Here is a 14,590-nt window from a genome sequence, read left to right as displayed (position 1 = left end):
GGGAGCCCCCAGCAAGTTCGTTTCTGTCCCTCCGGGCTCTCCTCCCCCGGCCCACAGCCGGGTACGTCCTGGCGTGACCCTTACCATTCTGCCCCGCCCCAGGTCCGCCAGGGCGCCACTCTTCGCGTTTTCCGTCCTTTCCACGTTGTTCTTACCGCTGCCACTCCGCGCCTTCTCTCTCTAGTCGGTCACTTATCAAGAAACCAAACGTCCCATCCCAGCACCTCTCCTCCCAGCCTAACTTCCCTCCTACCTGCATCCTCTACCAGCTCTCCTCAGTCCTTCACAGAAGCACCATTGTCGTTAGGGGTCTCTCCCAAGAAAATCTCTGAGGGATTGGAAATACTTATCCTGAAAGGCTAAGGGAGATGGTGGTGTGTGGGGGTTCAATCCCCAAAGAAGGTAAAAATCCCATGTCCTCCACCTGTTGAGTTGGAAAATGTGGGGCTGCCTAATGGTCTCCCCCTCGGCTCTCCTGATGATATCTGTTCTAGAAATGAGAACTATGGTCTATTTTCAGTCTTGGTAGAGGATTGGCTCAGTGGGACTGGCAAATAGTGGAGAAATGGGCACACATTCACAGGGCCAATACCCTGAAGATCCAAACGAAAGAAATTCTTACCCCCACAAAATAAGTGAACTTAATCAAAAAATAAAATGGAGGATATGATTTTTATTCTTGCCTATGAACCGTTTTATTTTCTAAGCCAAAGACAGGAAAATTTTACCTCTCCAATGAGGGAGGAAAATTGTCCAGCAACAGAATCTCAAAAAAAGTTAAGCTGTATTGGCCAAAATCATTGTGCCTTAGTTACGTTAGGAAGAAATTACCTGAAGGTATATGATTTTTGAAGAAGGGAGCATTAACAAATTTCTCTCTAAAGGTTGTGCATAAAGCTATAGTCTGGGGTGCATTTGGCATCCCAAGTACTTCCTTCTCTTCAAATTTCAGTCTTCTGTTTTAGACATCAAACGCAAAGGGATGGTATTGAATGGCATTAGACATAATGGCTCGATCCAGCGAGGTGCTGGCAGTGTCCCTGGAACACTAGGCCTGCCTGGAGCCTTTGGAGGAATGGTTCTTTCCACACCGGTCACTGGCTGTGCATGAGCACGTCTGACTAAATGTTTCATCTGCTGGACAATGAAGCTCCTTTTCCATGTCTAGGTTTTGCCCAGAGACACTTGGGAATACAGATTACTGGACTCTCTCAAAGTTAAATTTTAGTTAGAATATAAAGCTAGTCAAACAGGCCCCTTCTGATTTTTAAATCGTCAAAGGCATTTTAAAATTTCTAGAATAGTACTATTCAATAGAACTTTCGCTATAATGGAAATTTTTTTTATTTGTGCTGATAAGACAGTTAGTAGCCACATAAAATTATGGAGCATTGAAAGGTGACTAGTGTGATTGAAGAAATGAATTTTCATTTTATTTAATTTTAATTACTTTTTATTTAAATAGCCCCATGTGGCTAGGGGTTACCAAGTAGGACAGCACATTTCCAGAGGATTTCCTATTGCATATGGTCAACAGTAAAGGACAAATAAGTCCACCTACACACCAGTACCCTCTCCCCTGCAGTGTTCAACTGGGCTTTATGGTAATGGATGCCATTCATATTGTTGATCTACAAAATCATTAATTCTCATTGGGCATAAATAACCCATTCATCAACTGTTTGGAATATTTGGAGAGGAAGTGAATTTCATTCACTTATTCAACAAGTGTATATTAGAGATTAAACATTAGACAAGGTGGAAGGCTCTGGACATGGAGATGTCAACAAACTATTCAGTGCTTCCCATCATGAAGCTTATAGTGCATTGAAGAAGACACATTAAACATCACACTATGAAATGAATTACAATGGTGATAAATGATATGAATAGAAATACAGAGTACTCTGAGAATATTTATAAGAGCATCTAATTTAGTCTGGGAGTCAGGGAAGGCAGTAGAAAAGATTCAGATAAAATGAAATCATTGAAGTGATATTACATATGAGGCAAGTGACCTTGGGCAAGTTGTGAAAATTCTAAGTTTTTGATTTCTCATCTGTAAATTCATTTCTGTGAGGCTTTATTAATATACTATATGAAGTGCTTAGCATAATGTTTAGTTCATTGTAAACACTTAGGAAATGTTCTCATTTTCTAATCCCTTCCCTTATGCTAAAACGTCTCTCTCATGGTATCTATCATCTCATTTTTATTACATTTCATCTTTTCATTTATTTAACAGATACTTATTTAGTATGTACTGTGAGGCACACACTATCACTGAGAAAAAAAAAGTAGACAAAACAAAGTCCTGACTTCATGGGGCTTGTATTCTAAGAGGAGATTACACACACACACACACACACACACACATGCATGTGTGTATATGAAGTATTTTTACATATAAAGAAATATCTGTAATATGTCGGTGTAAGTGTTTATTTAAAAAATAGAGAAGGATAGTGAGTGTATTATGTGTTGGGTGAGGCCACTTAAAACTGATACGTCAGGAAAGTTCTTTCTGATACTTTTAGCAGAAAACAGAAAAAAGTGAGGAAACTAATCCTGAAGATATCTGAAATAATACTTTTCAAGGAGAAGGAGTAGCTAACACAAGTCTTTGACACAGACATGGCATATTGAGACACAGCAGAGGCCAAAGTAGATTGGAAAAAGGAGGAAGCGGATGACTTGTTGATAATTTAGGTCAGTGCTGAATAGAATTATAATGTGAGCCACAACTGCAAGACATATAATTTAATTTTTTTTCTAGAAGCCTCATTTAAAAACAGGTGAAATTGATTTTCATACTTTTTATTCAACTTAATATATCCAAAATATCGGGAGATATTTTACATTCTTTTTATTAGTACTAATTTTTCAAAACCATTGTGTGCTCATCACTTACAGCACATCTGAATTCAAACTAGCCATATTTCCAATGTTCAATAGACACAAGTGGCTAGGGACTACCATATTGGACAGTGCATATATAGATCCTTGCAGACGTTCATAAAGACTTTGGCTTTTATTCCGAGTGACAATGAAGCTGTTGTGTAGAGTAGTGATCTGGTTTTTATTTATTGTTTACAAAGATCATTCTAGCTCCTATGGGGAGAAAATAAACTACAGTGGGACAAGGGTAGAATTAGAGAAAACATTTAAATCTTTATTGAAGTGACCTCATCACTTTAGAATAGAAGGGGAAAAACAAGCCTCTTTTTTTTTCTTCCTGCACAGCATCTGCCCCTTTCCTTATTTGTAATAAGTAGAAGCTTTGGGAAAAGATTTTTATATAAATTTAATTTTATATGTATTCAGATTCCTGTTATTTGTGGGCATTTCCCAAAGTCAGTGAAGTAATTTTCTCATACTCACTTTAGTTCTGAAGATACATGACTTTTAGAGGAGGTAATTTTCTCGGAAATCTCTATCAAGAACTCACTTTTTTATTTTCAAAACATTAATAAGTTATAGGAATAATTTTTAAAAATTTCAATTGGATGTAAGGGTTGTTGAGGAGGAAATTTTCATGGAACTAACATTGAAGAAAAATAAATATAATTGCATACCAAAATATAATAAAAATCTATATACTGTGTTAGAGGAAAGAATACACAAATACAGGTAATTCTATAATAATAACTCTGGAAAAAATGTCTCATATAGTTGCTGTTCTTATCTAAGCAAGAATGTGCCAATAAGTATACTTGTGAACCATCTCATAAAATCTCTGTGAAGCACCTCTATAGTGGATTTTGAGAAAAAAGCAATAATAAAATCCTTCTAAAATTATAATAGTTTACAAAGAAAATTACAAAACTGATTTTCTGTCTTTCCTAAACCCTTAAACAATTTCAAATATGTCCATATTAGACTACAGTAACATATGAATTATTTGCCACCTTCTCTGAGCTGTAGCTACTGGAACATAAGATATCATCTGGATTCACAGTGAAGACAGATTTCTTCTTGTAGAGATTGTGCTCCTGTGGCTTTCGAAAGACTTTAATGTCAACCACCCCAAGACAAAGTCTGCTATACTTAGCAGAGAGTCTTTGAGCAAACTGCTCTAATGGGACTACATTAGATATTAAAACTAATTGGAAAAGGTTACTAATAACTTTAAAATCACAGAAAAGGCGCAAGTGACTTTAAAGGGTGGAATCATTCTTTGATCATTTATGAAAGTAAAAGGTCAATATATACATGAATGTCCAGTTTATGCTTCTGTTACAAGGTATAATCAAGATTAGGCTTGTACTGACACTTTGAATCAGGATTTTACTAAGCTATTTTGAATGTTATTTTTTCTTGACAGATCAAGGCTGAGTTAATTTCATTTGTGTGAAGCAACTGTGGCATCTAGTGGTTAATAATCATAATGGTAATTCAGTTTGTTCCTAAGGGATAAATTGTGTTACAAAATATTTTTGATATTGCCAAGGAGTATTCTAATCAGAGGGACATAATAAGATAACAATTCGATTCTATTTTTATTTTCTCAGAAATCAGCATGAGAAGATGATCAAAATTCATATATTGAAACATGAAAAGGTAATTATTTATGGCATATCATAAAACTATGTAAGTTTCAGAGCCTGGTATTAATCTACATTTAATCACCATGAAAATGTTCCAGTAAATTTTTTTACACTGAGCAGATTTGATGCTACCAAAGGTTTATTAATCAAGAATTACTTTTTAGGTATGATAATGCTATTGTAGCCTTGTTTTTTTATACAAAGAGTCCTTATTTTCTGAAATACATACTGAAATGTTTATAGATAAACTGGTATGATATCTGGGATTTAAATATATGGGATGGAGGGAGGTGCTAAATGGATGTAGATGTGAATAGGGTCTGATTGACCAGGTATTGATTACTATTAGGGTAGGTAATTATCTTCAGATAAATTTGGATCTCTATAATAAAAAGTTTTTTAAAAAATACTTCATTTGTTTAAGGTCAGAACATACTCTTCATTTATTTTCTATAGATTTACCTAACCAAGAGATGGTCCACTTGTTTAAACAATCAGTGAGAAGATCAATTGAGGAGGAAAGAATGAAACTCCTCCTGTCACATAGGAAAGGGTCAAAAAGCAATCAATTGAAATAAAAACATCCACTTCTTCCAGCCCCTCTTGGCCCCATGACAGTCTGAGACATAAGCAAAATACTCGGTCAAGCTTTTACAAAGAAAAAGAGACTATTTACACATGAGAAGTTTTTCGTAAGTAGTAATAGTCTATGATTAGGTAATGGGCTGCAAAATCTCGAGTTCCTAATCACTAACCTGAATTTATGCTAAAAAAAAAGATTTTTATTTTTAATTGCCTCCGTTCACTACTTTCCTAAAATATGAATAATCTCCAATTCAATATTTCCTATCTCGGAAAACTTAAAATAAAATGCATGTGCCACCTTCTTTCTGTTGCTTTAATTGTCAATCCCTGTTAATTACTTGGTTTCCTTTCCTGTCCCATAGATCTGTGCTGTTCAGTAGAGATATAATATTATCCACATATGTAATTTAAAATTTTTTAGTAGTCACATTTTACAAAGCAAGGACATGTGAAATTAATCTTACTAATATACTTTATTTTATTTTCCTTAATATATCCAGTTCCAGTAGAGAGTAGAGTTGTGGGTATTCGAGGCTGGGAAGCATAAGGGGGAGGAGGAGGAGAACTTGCATAAAGGATACAAAATTACAGCTAGATAGGAGGAATGAGTTTGGGTGTTCTGAAGCATCACAGGGTGAATATGGTTCATTATCATTTTTGTATATTTCCAAAAAGCTAAAAGAGAAGATTTTTGAATGTTCACATCACAAAGAAAGGTAAAAAGTTTCAGGTGATAGGTATCATATGCTAATTACCCTGATTTGATCATTATATATTATGTACATGTATTAAAATATCACTCTGTATCCCATAAATATATACAATTATTACATGTCAACTAAAACTAAACGGATGGGGGAAGCTAAAACATTTTTTAAATTAAAAAAATACCATTTCTGACATTAAGCCTAAAAACATTTTAAATGACAGAGACAATTGGATTTCAGGATGTTTACAGGATTCATTGTGTTGCATTCCTAGATATCAACATATGAATACATTGCATATTTATACACATAAATATATATGTATGTATGTGTTTACATACAGAAACACTATATATATGTGTGTGTGTATGTACATATAGAAACACACATATATACATTTCTTTATAACCACATATCATGACAAGTTAAACATAAGAGGGGAGATTAGGGGTCTTTCCTTTTCCGTAATGATTACTCTTATTTAAATTTTAGGATACCTTACTAGGATGTAGGAGAAGTTAGATACCATATCTCTCAACCCCATGTCAAGGGGATATGGCTTAGGCTTAGCAAGTTGGGTATTCTATCTAAGATTTTGTATCTTGAGTGAATGAGGCAGGAATAATTTATAATTCATCTTAAGGTGCTGCATACAGCAGTGGATTTTTATTTAAGTCTGTAGTGAACTAATAATGACACAAATATTTCAATAGTTATTTAAAGTAAGGATTTATGAGTTTCAACAGAATATTGGCACCAGGAGAGCAGATTATTTTTCTGCTAGTCTTCAAAATTCTTGGGGGTGTTTGAAAATATAATTATTTTCTTTATGATGTTCTTTAAAATCAACAAGAACAAAGACACAACATACCAGAATCTCTGGGACACATTCAAAGCAGTGTGTAGAGGGAAATTTATAGCACTAGATGCCCACAAGAGAAAGCAGGAAAGATCCAAAATTGACACCCTAACATCACAATTAAAAGAACTAGAAAAGCAAGAGCAAACACATTCAAAAGCTAGCAGAAGGCAAGAAATAACTAAAATCAGAGCAGAACTGAAGGAAGGATCAACAAAATTGATAGACCGCTAGCAAGACTAATAAAGAAGAAAAGAGAGAAGAATCAAATAGACACAATAAAAAATGATAAAGGGGATATCACCACCGATCCCACAGAAATACAAACTACCATCAGAGAATACTACAACCACCTCTACGCAAATAAACTAGAAAATCTAGAAGAAATGGATAAATTCCTCGACACATAAACCCTCCCAAGACTAAACCAGGAAGAAGTTGACTCTCTGAATAGACCAATAATAGGCTCTGAAATTGTGGCAATAATCATTAGCTTACCAACCAAAAAGAGTCCAGGACCAGATGGATTCACAGCCGAATTCTACCAGAGGTACAAGGAGGAACTGGTACCATTCCTTCTGAAACTATTCCAATCAATAGAAAAAGAGGGAATCCTCCCTAACTCATTTTATGAGGCCAGCATCATCCTGATACCAAAGCCTGGCAGAGACACAACAAAAAAAGAGAATTTTAGACCAATATCCTTGATGAACAGTGATGCAAAAATCCTCAATAAAATACTGGCAAACCGAATCCAGCAGCACATCAAAAAGCTTATCCACCATGATCAAGTGGGCCTCATCCCTGGGATGCAAGGCTGGTTCAATATATGCAAATCAATAAATGTAATCCAGCATATAAACAGAACCAAAGACAAAACCCACATGATTATCTCAATAGATGCAGAAAAGGCCTTTGACAAAATTCAACAACGCTTCATGCTAAAAACTCTCAATAAATTAGGTATTGATGGGATGTATCTCAAAATAATAAGAGCTATCTATGACAAACCCACAGCCAATATCATACTGAATAGGCAAAAACTGCAAGCATTCCCTTTGAAAACTGGCACAAGACAGGGATGCCCTCTCTCACCACTTCTATTCAACATAGCCTTGGAAGTTCTGGCCAGGGCAATTACGCAGGAGAAGGAAATAAAGGGTATTCAGTTAGGAAAAGAGGAAGTCAAATTGTCCCTGTTTGTAGATGACATGATTGTATATCTAGAAAACCACATTGTCTCAGCCCAAAATCTCCTTAAGCTGATAAGCAACTTCAGCAAAGTCTCGGGATACAAAATCAATGTACAAAAATCACAAGCATTCTTATACACCAATAACAGACAAACAGCCAAATCATGAGTGAACTCCCATTCACAATTGCTTCAAAGAGAATAAAATACCTAGGAATCCAACTTACAGGGGACTTGAAGGACCTCTTCAAGGAGAACTACAAACCACTGCTCAAGGAAATAAAAGAGGATACAAACAGATGGAAGAACATTGCATGCTCATGGGAAGGAAGAATCAATATCTTGAAAATGGCCGTACTGCCCAAGGTAATTTATAGATTCAATGCCATCCCCATCAAGCTACCAATGACTTTCTTCACAGAATTGGAAAAAACTACTTTAAAGTTCATATGGAACGAAAAAAGGGCCCACATCGCCAAGTCAATTCTAAGCCAAAAGAACAAAGCTGGAGGCATCACGCTACCTGACTTCGAACTATACTACAAGGCCACAGTAACCAAAACAGCATGGTACTGGTACCAAAACAGAGATATAGATCAATGGAACAGAACAGAGCCCTCAGAAATAGCATCGCATATCTACAACTATCTGATCTTTGACAAACCTGAGAAAAACAAGCAATGGGGAAAGGATTCTCTATTTAATAAATGGTGCTGGGAAAACTGGCTAGCCATATGTAGAAAGCTGAAAATGGATCCCTTCCTTACACCTTATACAAAAATTAATTCAAGATGGATTAAAGACTTAAACATTAGACCTAAAACCATAAAAACCCTAGATGAAATCCTAGGCATTACCATTCAGGACATAGGCATGGGCAAGGACTTCATGTCTAAAACACCAAAAGCAATGGCAACAAAAGCCAAAATTGACAAATGGGATCTAATTAAACTAAAGATTTTCTGCACAGCAAAAGAAACTACGATCAGAGTGAACAGGCAACCTACAAAATGGGAGAAAATTTTCTCAACCTAGTCATCTGACAAAGGGCTAATATCCAGAATCTACAATGAACTCAAACAAATTTACAAGAAAAAAACAAACAACCCCATCAAAAAGTGGGTGAAGGACATGAACAGACACTTCTCAAAAGAAGACATTTATGCAGCCAAAAAACACATGAAAAAATGCTCACCATCACTGGCCATCAGAGAAATGCAAATCAAAACCACAATGAGATACCATCTCACACCAGTTAGAAAGGCAATCATTAAAAAGTCAGGAAACAACAGGTGCTGGAGAGGATGTGGAGAAATAGGAGCATTTTTACGCTGTTGGTGGGACTGTAAACTAGTTCAACCATTGTGGAAGTCGGTGTGGCAATTCCTCAGGGATCTACAACTAGAAATACCATTTAACCCAGCCATCCCATTACTGGGTATATACCCAAAGGACTATAAATCTTGCTGCTATAAAGACACATGCACACATATGTTTATTGTGGCACTATTCACAATAGCAAAGACTTGGAACCAACCCAAATGTCCAACAATGATAGACTGGATTAAGAAAATGTGGCACATATACACCATGGAATACTATGCAGCCATAAAAAATGATGAGCTCATGTCCTTTGTAGGGACATGGATGAAATTGGAAATCATCATTCTCAGTAAACTGTCGCAAGGACAAAAAACCAAACACTGCATGTTCTCACTCATAGATGGGAATTGAACAATGAGAACACATGGACACAGGAAGGGGAACATCACACTCTGGGGATTGTTGTGGGGTGGGGGGAGGGGGGAGGGATAGGTTTAGGAGATATACCTAATGCTCAATGACCAGATAATAGGTGCAGCACACCAGCATGGCACATGTATACATGTGTAACTAACCTGCACATTGTGCACATGTACCCTAAAACTTAAAGTATAATAATAATAAAATAAAATTAAAAAAAGAAAATATAATTATTTTCACAAACTATCTTGTTTAATCATGTTAACATGTGTTAGGTTTGTTATTTTAAATGAAATAATAAATGTTTAATTTTATCTCATTTTAAATTAATCATGCAGTATATGCTTGAGATCCCTTAAGAACAAAATGTTTGAGATTGCTAGTCTAAAGAAATTCCTTACTTTAGTTTTTTTCTGCTAGAAGTACCAAAAAAAATTACCTAGGAAAAAATTAACAAGAGTTAGAATTTCCTGTCCTGGCCATGCACGGTGGCTGATGCCTGTAATCCCAGCACTTTGGGAAGCTGAGGCAGGTGGATCACCTGAGGTCAGGAGCTCGAGACCAGCCTGGCCAACATGGCAAAACCCCATCTCTACCAAAAATACAAAAATAGCTGGGTGTGGTGGCGCATGCCTGTAGTCCCAACTACTCAGGAGGCTGAGGCGGGAGAATCGCTTGAACCCGGGAGGCGGAGGTTGCAGTGAGCCGAGATACCGCCACTGCACTCCAGCCTGGGTGACAGAGCGAGACTCCATCTCAAAAGAAAAATAATAAAAATAATAATAGTAAAATAATTTTCTGTCCGTGATGGAACATCAATAGTGGGGTGACATATAGAGTAACTGGCCATGAATTTGCATTTTTGAACTTTGAAATTTTTTTTAAATTACACTTTAAGTTCTGGGATACATGTGCAGAGTGTGAAGGTTAGTTACATATGTATACACGTGCCATGGTGGTTTGCTGCACCCATCAACCTGTCATCTACATTAGGTATTTCTCCTAATGCTATCCCTCCCCAAGCCCCACAACCCCCACAATAGTCCCCAATGTGTGATGTTCTCCTCCCTGTGTCCATGTGTTCTCATTGTTCAACTCCCACTTGTGAGTGAGAACATGTGGTGTTTGGTTTTCTGTTCTTCTGTTAGTTTGCTGATAATGGCAGTTTCCAGCTTTATCCGTGTCCCTGCAAAGGACATGAACTCATCCTTTTTATGGCTGAATAGTATTTCACGGTGTATATGTGCCACATTTTCTTTATCCAATCTATCATTGATAGGCATTTGGGTTGTCTGCAAGTCTTTGCTGTTGTGAACAGTGCTTCAATCAGCATATGTGTGGATGTGTCTTTATAGTAGAATGATTTATAATCCTTTGGGTATATTCCCAGTTATGGCATTGCTGGGTCAAATGATATTTCTGGTTCTAGATCCTTGAGGAATCGCCACACTGTCTTCCACAATGATTCAACTAATTTATACTCCCACCAACAGTGTAAAAGCATTCCTATTTCTCCACATCCTCTCCAGCATCTGTTGTTTCCTGACTTTTTAATGATCACCATTCTAACTGGTGTGAGATGGTATCTCATTGTGGTTTTGATTTGCATTTCTGTAATGACAATTGATGATGAGCTTTTTTTCATATGTTTGTTGGCCATACAAATGTCTTCTTTTGAGAAGTGTCTCTTCATATCCTTTGCCCATTTTTTGATGGGGTTTTTTTTTCTTGTAAATTTGTTTAAGTTATTTGTAGATTCTGGATATTAGCTCTTTGTCAGATGGATAGATTGCAAAAATTTTCTCCTATTCTGTAGGTTGCCTGTTCACTCTGATGATTTTTTTCTTTTTTTTTTTTTTTTTGCTGTGCAGAAGCTCTTTAGTTTAATTAGATTTCATTTGTCACTTTTGGCTTTTTTTGCCATTGTTTTTGGGTTTTAGTCATGAAGTCTTTACCCATGCCTATGTCCTGAATGGTATCGCCTAGGTTTTCTTCTAGGGTGTGTATGGTTTTAGGTCTTACGTTTAAGTCTTTCATCCATCTTGAGTGGATTTTTGTATAAGGTGTCAGGAAGGGGCCCAGTTTCAGTTTTCTGCATATGGCTAGCCAGTTTTCCCAGCACCATTTATTAAATAGGGAATCCTTTCCCCATTGCTTGTTTTTGTCAGGTTTGTCAAAGATCAGATGATTGTAGATGTGTGGTGTTGTTTCTGAGGCCTCTGTTCTGTTCCATTGGTCTACATATCTGTTTGGTACCAGTATCATACTGTTTTGGTTACTGTAGCCTTGTAGTATACTTTGAAGTCACAATAATAGTGGGAGACTTTAACACCCCACTGTCAATATTAGACAGATAAAAGAGACAGAAAATTAACAAGGATATTCAGGACTTGAACTCAGCTCTGGACCAAGCGGACCTAATAGACATCTATAGAACTCTCCACCCCAAATCAAAAGAAGATACATTCTTCTCAGCGCCTCACTGGACTTATTCTAAAATTGACCACATAATTGGAAGTAAAACACCCTCAGCAAATGCAAAAGAATGGAAATTATAACAACCTGTGTCTCAGACCACAATGCAAGCAAATTAGAACTCAGGATTGAGGAACTCACTCAAAACTGCACAACTGCATGGAAACTGAACAACCTGCTCCTGAATGACTACTGGGTAAATAACAAAATGAAGGTAGAAATAAAGACGTTCTTTGAAACCAATGAGAACAAAGACACAATGTACCAGAATCTCTGGGACACATTTAAAGCAGTGTGTAGAGGAAAATTTATAGCACTAAATACCCACAAGGGAAAGCAGGAAAGATGTACAATAGCCACCCTAACATCAAAATTAAAAGAACTAGAAAAGCAAGAGCAAACAAATCCAAAAGCTAGCAGAAGACAAGAAATAACTAAAATCGGAGCAGAACTGAAAGAGACAGAGACACGAAAAACCCTTCAAAATAATAAATGAATCCAGGAGCTGTTTTTTTTTAAATAATAAAATAGACTGCTAGCCAGACTAATAAAGAAGAAAAGAGAGAAGAATCAAATAGACACAATAAAAAATGATAAAGGGGATATTACCACTGATCCGACAGAAATACAAACTACCACAAGAAAATGCTATAAACACCTCCATACAAATAAACTAGGAAATCTAGAAGAAATGGATAAATTCCTGGACACATACACCCTCCCAAGACTAAACCAGGAAGAAGTCAAATCCCTGAATAGACCAGTAACAAGTTCTGAAATTGAGGCAGTAATTAATAGCCTACCAACCAAAAAAAGCACAGGACCAGAGGATTCACAGCTGAATTCTACCAGAGGTACAAAGAGGATCTGGTACCATTCCTTCTGAAACTATTCCAAACAATAGAAAAAGAGGGATTCCTCCATAACTCATTTTGTGAGGCCAGCATCATCCTGATACCAAAACCTGGCAGACACACAACAGAAAAAAAGAAAATTTCAGGCCAATATCTCTGATGAACACCAATGTAAAAATTCTCGATAGAATAGTGGCAAACCGAATCCAACAGCACATCAAAAATCTTATCCACCATGATCAAATCGGCTTCATCCCTGGGATGCAAAGCTGGATCAACATATGCAAATCAATAAACGTAATCCATCACATAAACAGAACCAATGACAAAAACCACATGATTATCTCAATAGATGCCGAAAACACCTTCGATAAAATTCAACACCCCTTCATGCTAAAAACCCTCAATAAACTAGGTATTGATGGAATGTATCTCAAAATAATAAGAGCTATTTATGACAAACCCACAGCCAATATCATACTGAATGGGCAAAAGGTGGAAGCATTCCCTTTGAAAACTGGCACAAGACAAGGGTGCCCTCTCTCACCACTCCTGTTCAACATAGCATTGGAAGCTCTGGCCAGGGCAATCAGGCAAGAGAAAGAAATAAAGTGTATTCAAATAGGAAGAGAGAAAGTCAAATTGTCTCTCTTTCCAGATGACTTGATTGTATATTTAGAAAACCCTATCATCTCAGCCCAAAATGTCCTTAAGCTGATAAGCAACTTCAGCAAAGTCTCAGGATACAAAATCAATGTGTGAAAATCACAAGCATTCCTATACTCCAATAATAGAGAGCCAAATAATGAGTGAACTCCCATTCACAATTGCTACAAAGAGAATAAAATACCTAGGAATACAACTTACAAGGGATGTGAAGGACCTCTTCAAGGAGAACTACAAACCACTGCTCAAGGAAATGAGAGAGTACACAAACAACTGGAAAAACATTCCATAAGCATGGATACCAAAAATCGATACCATAAAAATGGCCATACTGCCCAAAGTAATTTATAGATTTGATGCTATCCCCATCAAGCTACCATCAACTATCTTCACAGAGTTAGAAAAACTACTTTAAGTTTCATATGGAACAAAAAAAGAGCCCGTATAGGCAAGACAATCCTAAGCAAGTGAAATGTTTTTAAGTACATGATTGTCTCCATGTTTCTAGAGTCACACCTACCTATTGTTTTTTAGGAATCCAGTAGTTTGAATGAATCGTCTGAGGCCAATATAATTTAAATTTTTCAAGACTTGTCTAATTTATTTACAGTAACAAATTAATACCTTTAACAATTTGGGGAATATACTTCTCATTTCTACAAAAATAAGCTCCAGGATAGTGCATTACTCTGAAGTTCCAATCATTTTGTATTATTCCATCAAAGAAATAATGTCTTGATTAGTTAATTCTATAGTTGGACAGTCATAAAATTTAGTGAGGAAGGAAGATAACCTTGCCATACCAATAAAGTTGAAGGAGCAATTATTTTCCTTTTGATGCCAATTGGAGCTCTAGGAATAGAGGGAATGCTTACTCCAAATTAAATTTTGTGAATATGAAAAAAGTAAAATGGCACGCATAAGTTAAATTCTAGAAGAATTTACAAGTGGTCATCATCTAG

At 36.4% G+C, this 14,590-nt stretch overlaps 1 long non-coding RNA gene across 1 annotated transcript in view; it reads left to right on the top strand.

Moving 5' to 3' along the window:
• LOC129533442 (uncharacterized) overlaps positions 1-14,590 on the top strand; it is a 169,924-nt gene that overhangs the window by 1,957 nt on the left and 153,377 nt on the right. Inside the window, exon 2 of the long non-coding RNA XR_008679682.1 lies at positions 4,512-4,560. This is a non-coding gene — a long non-coding RNA (uncharacterized lncRNA). The remainder of the gene's footprint in view (positions 1-4,511; positions 4,561-14,590) is intronic.

This window comes from Gorilla gorilla, chromosome 4 (assembly GCF_029281585.2).
Source record: "Gorilla gorilla gorilla isolate KB3781 chromosome 4, NHGRI_mGorGor1-v2.1_pri, whole genome shotgun sequence".
NCBI classification, from domain to species: Eukaryota; Metazoa; Chordata; class Mammalia; order Primates; family Hominidae; genus Gorilla; species Gorilla gorilla.
This window is presented reverse-complemented; position numbering and strand designations above follow the sequence as displayed.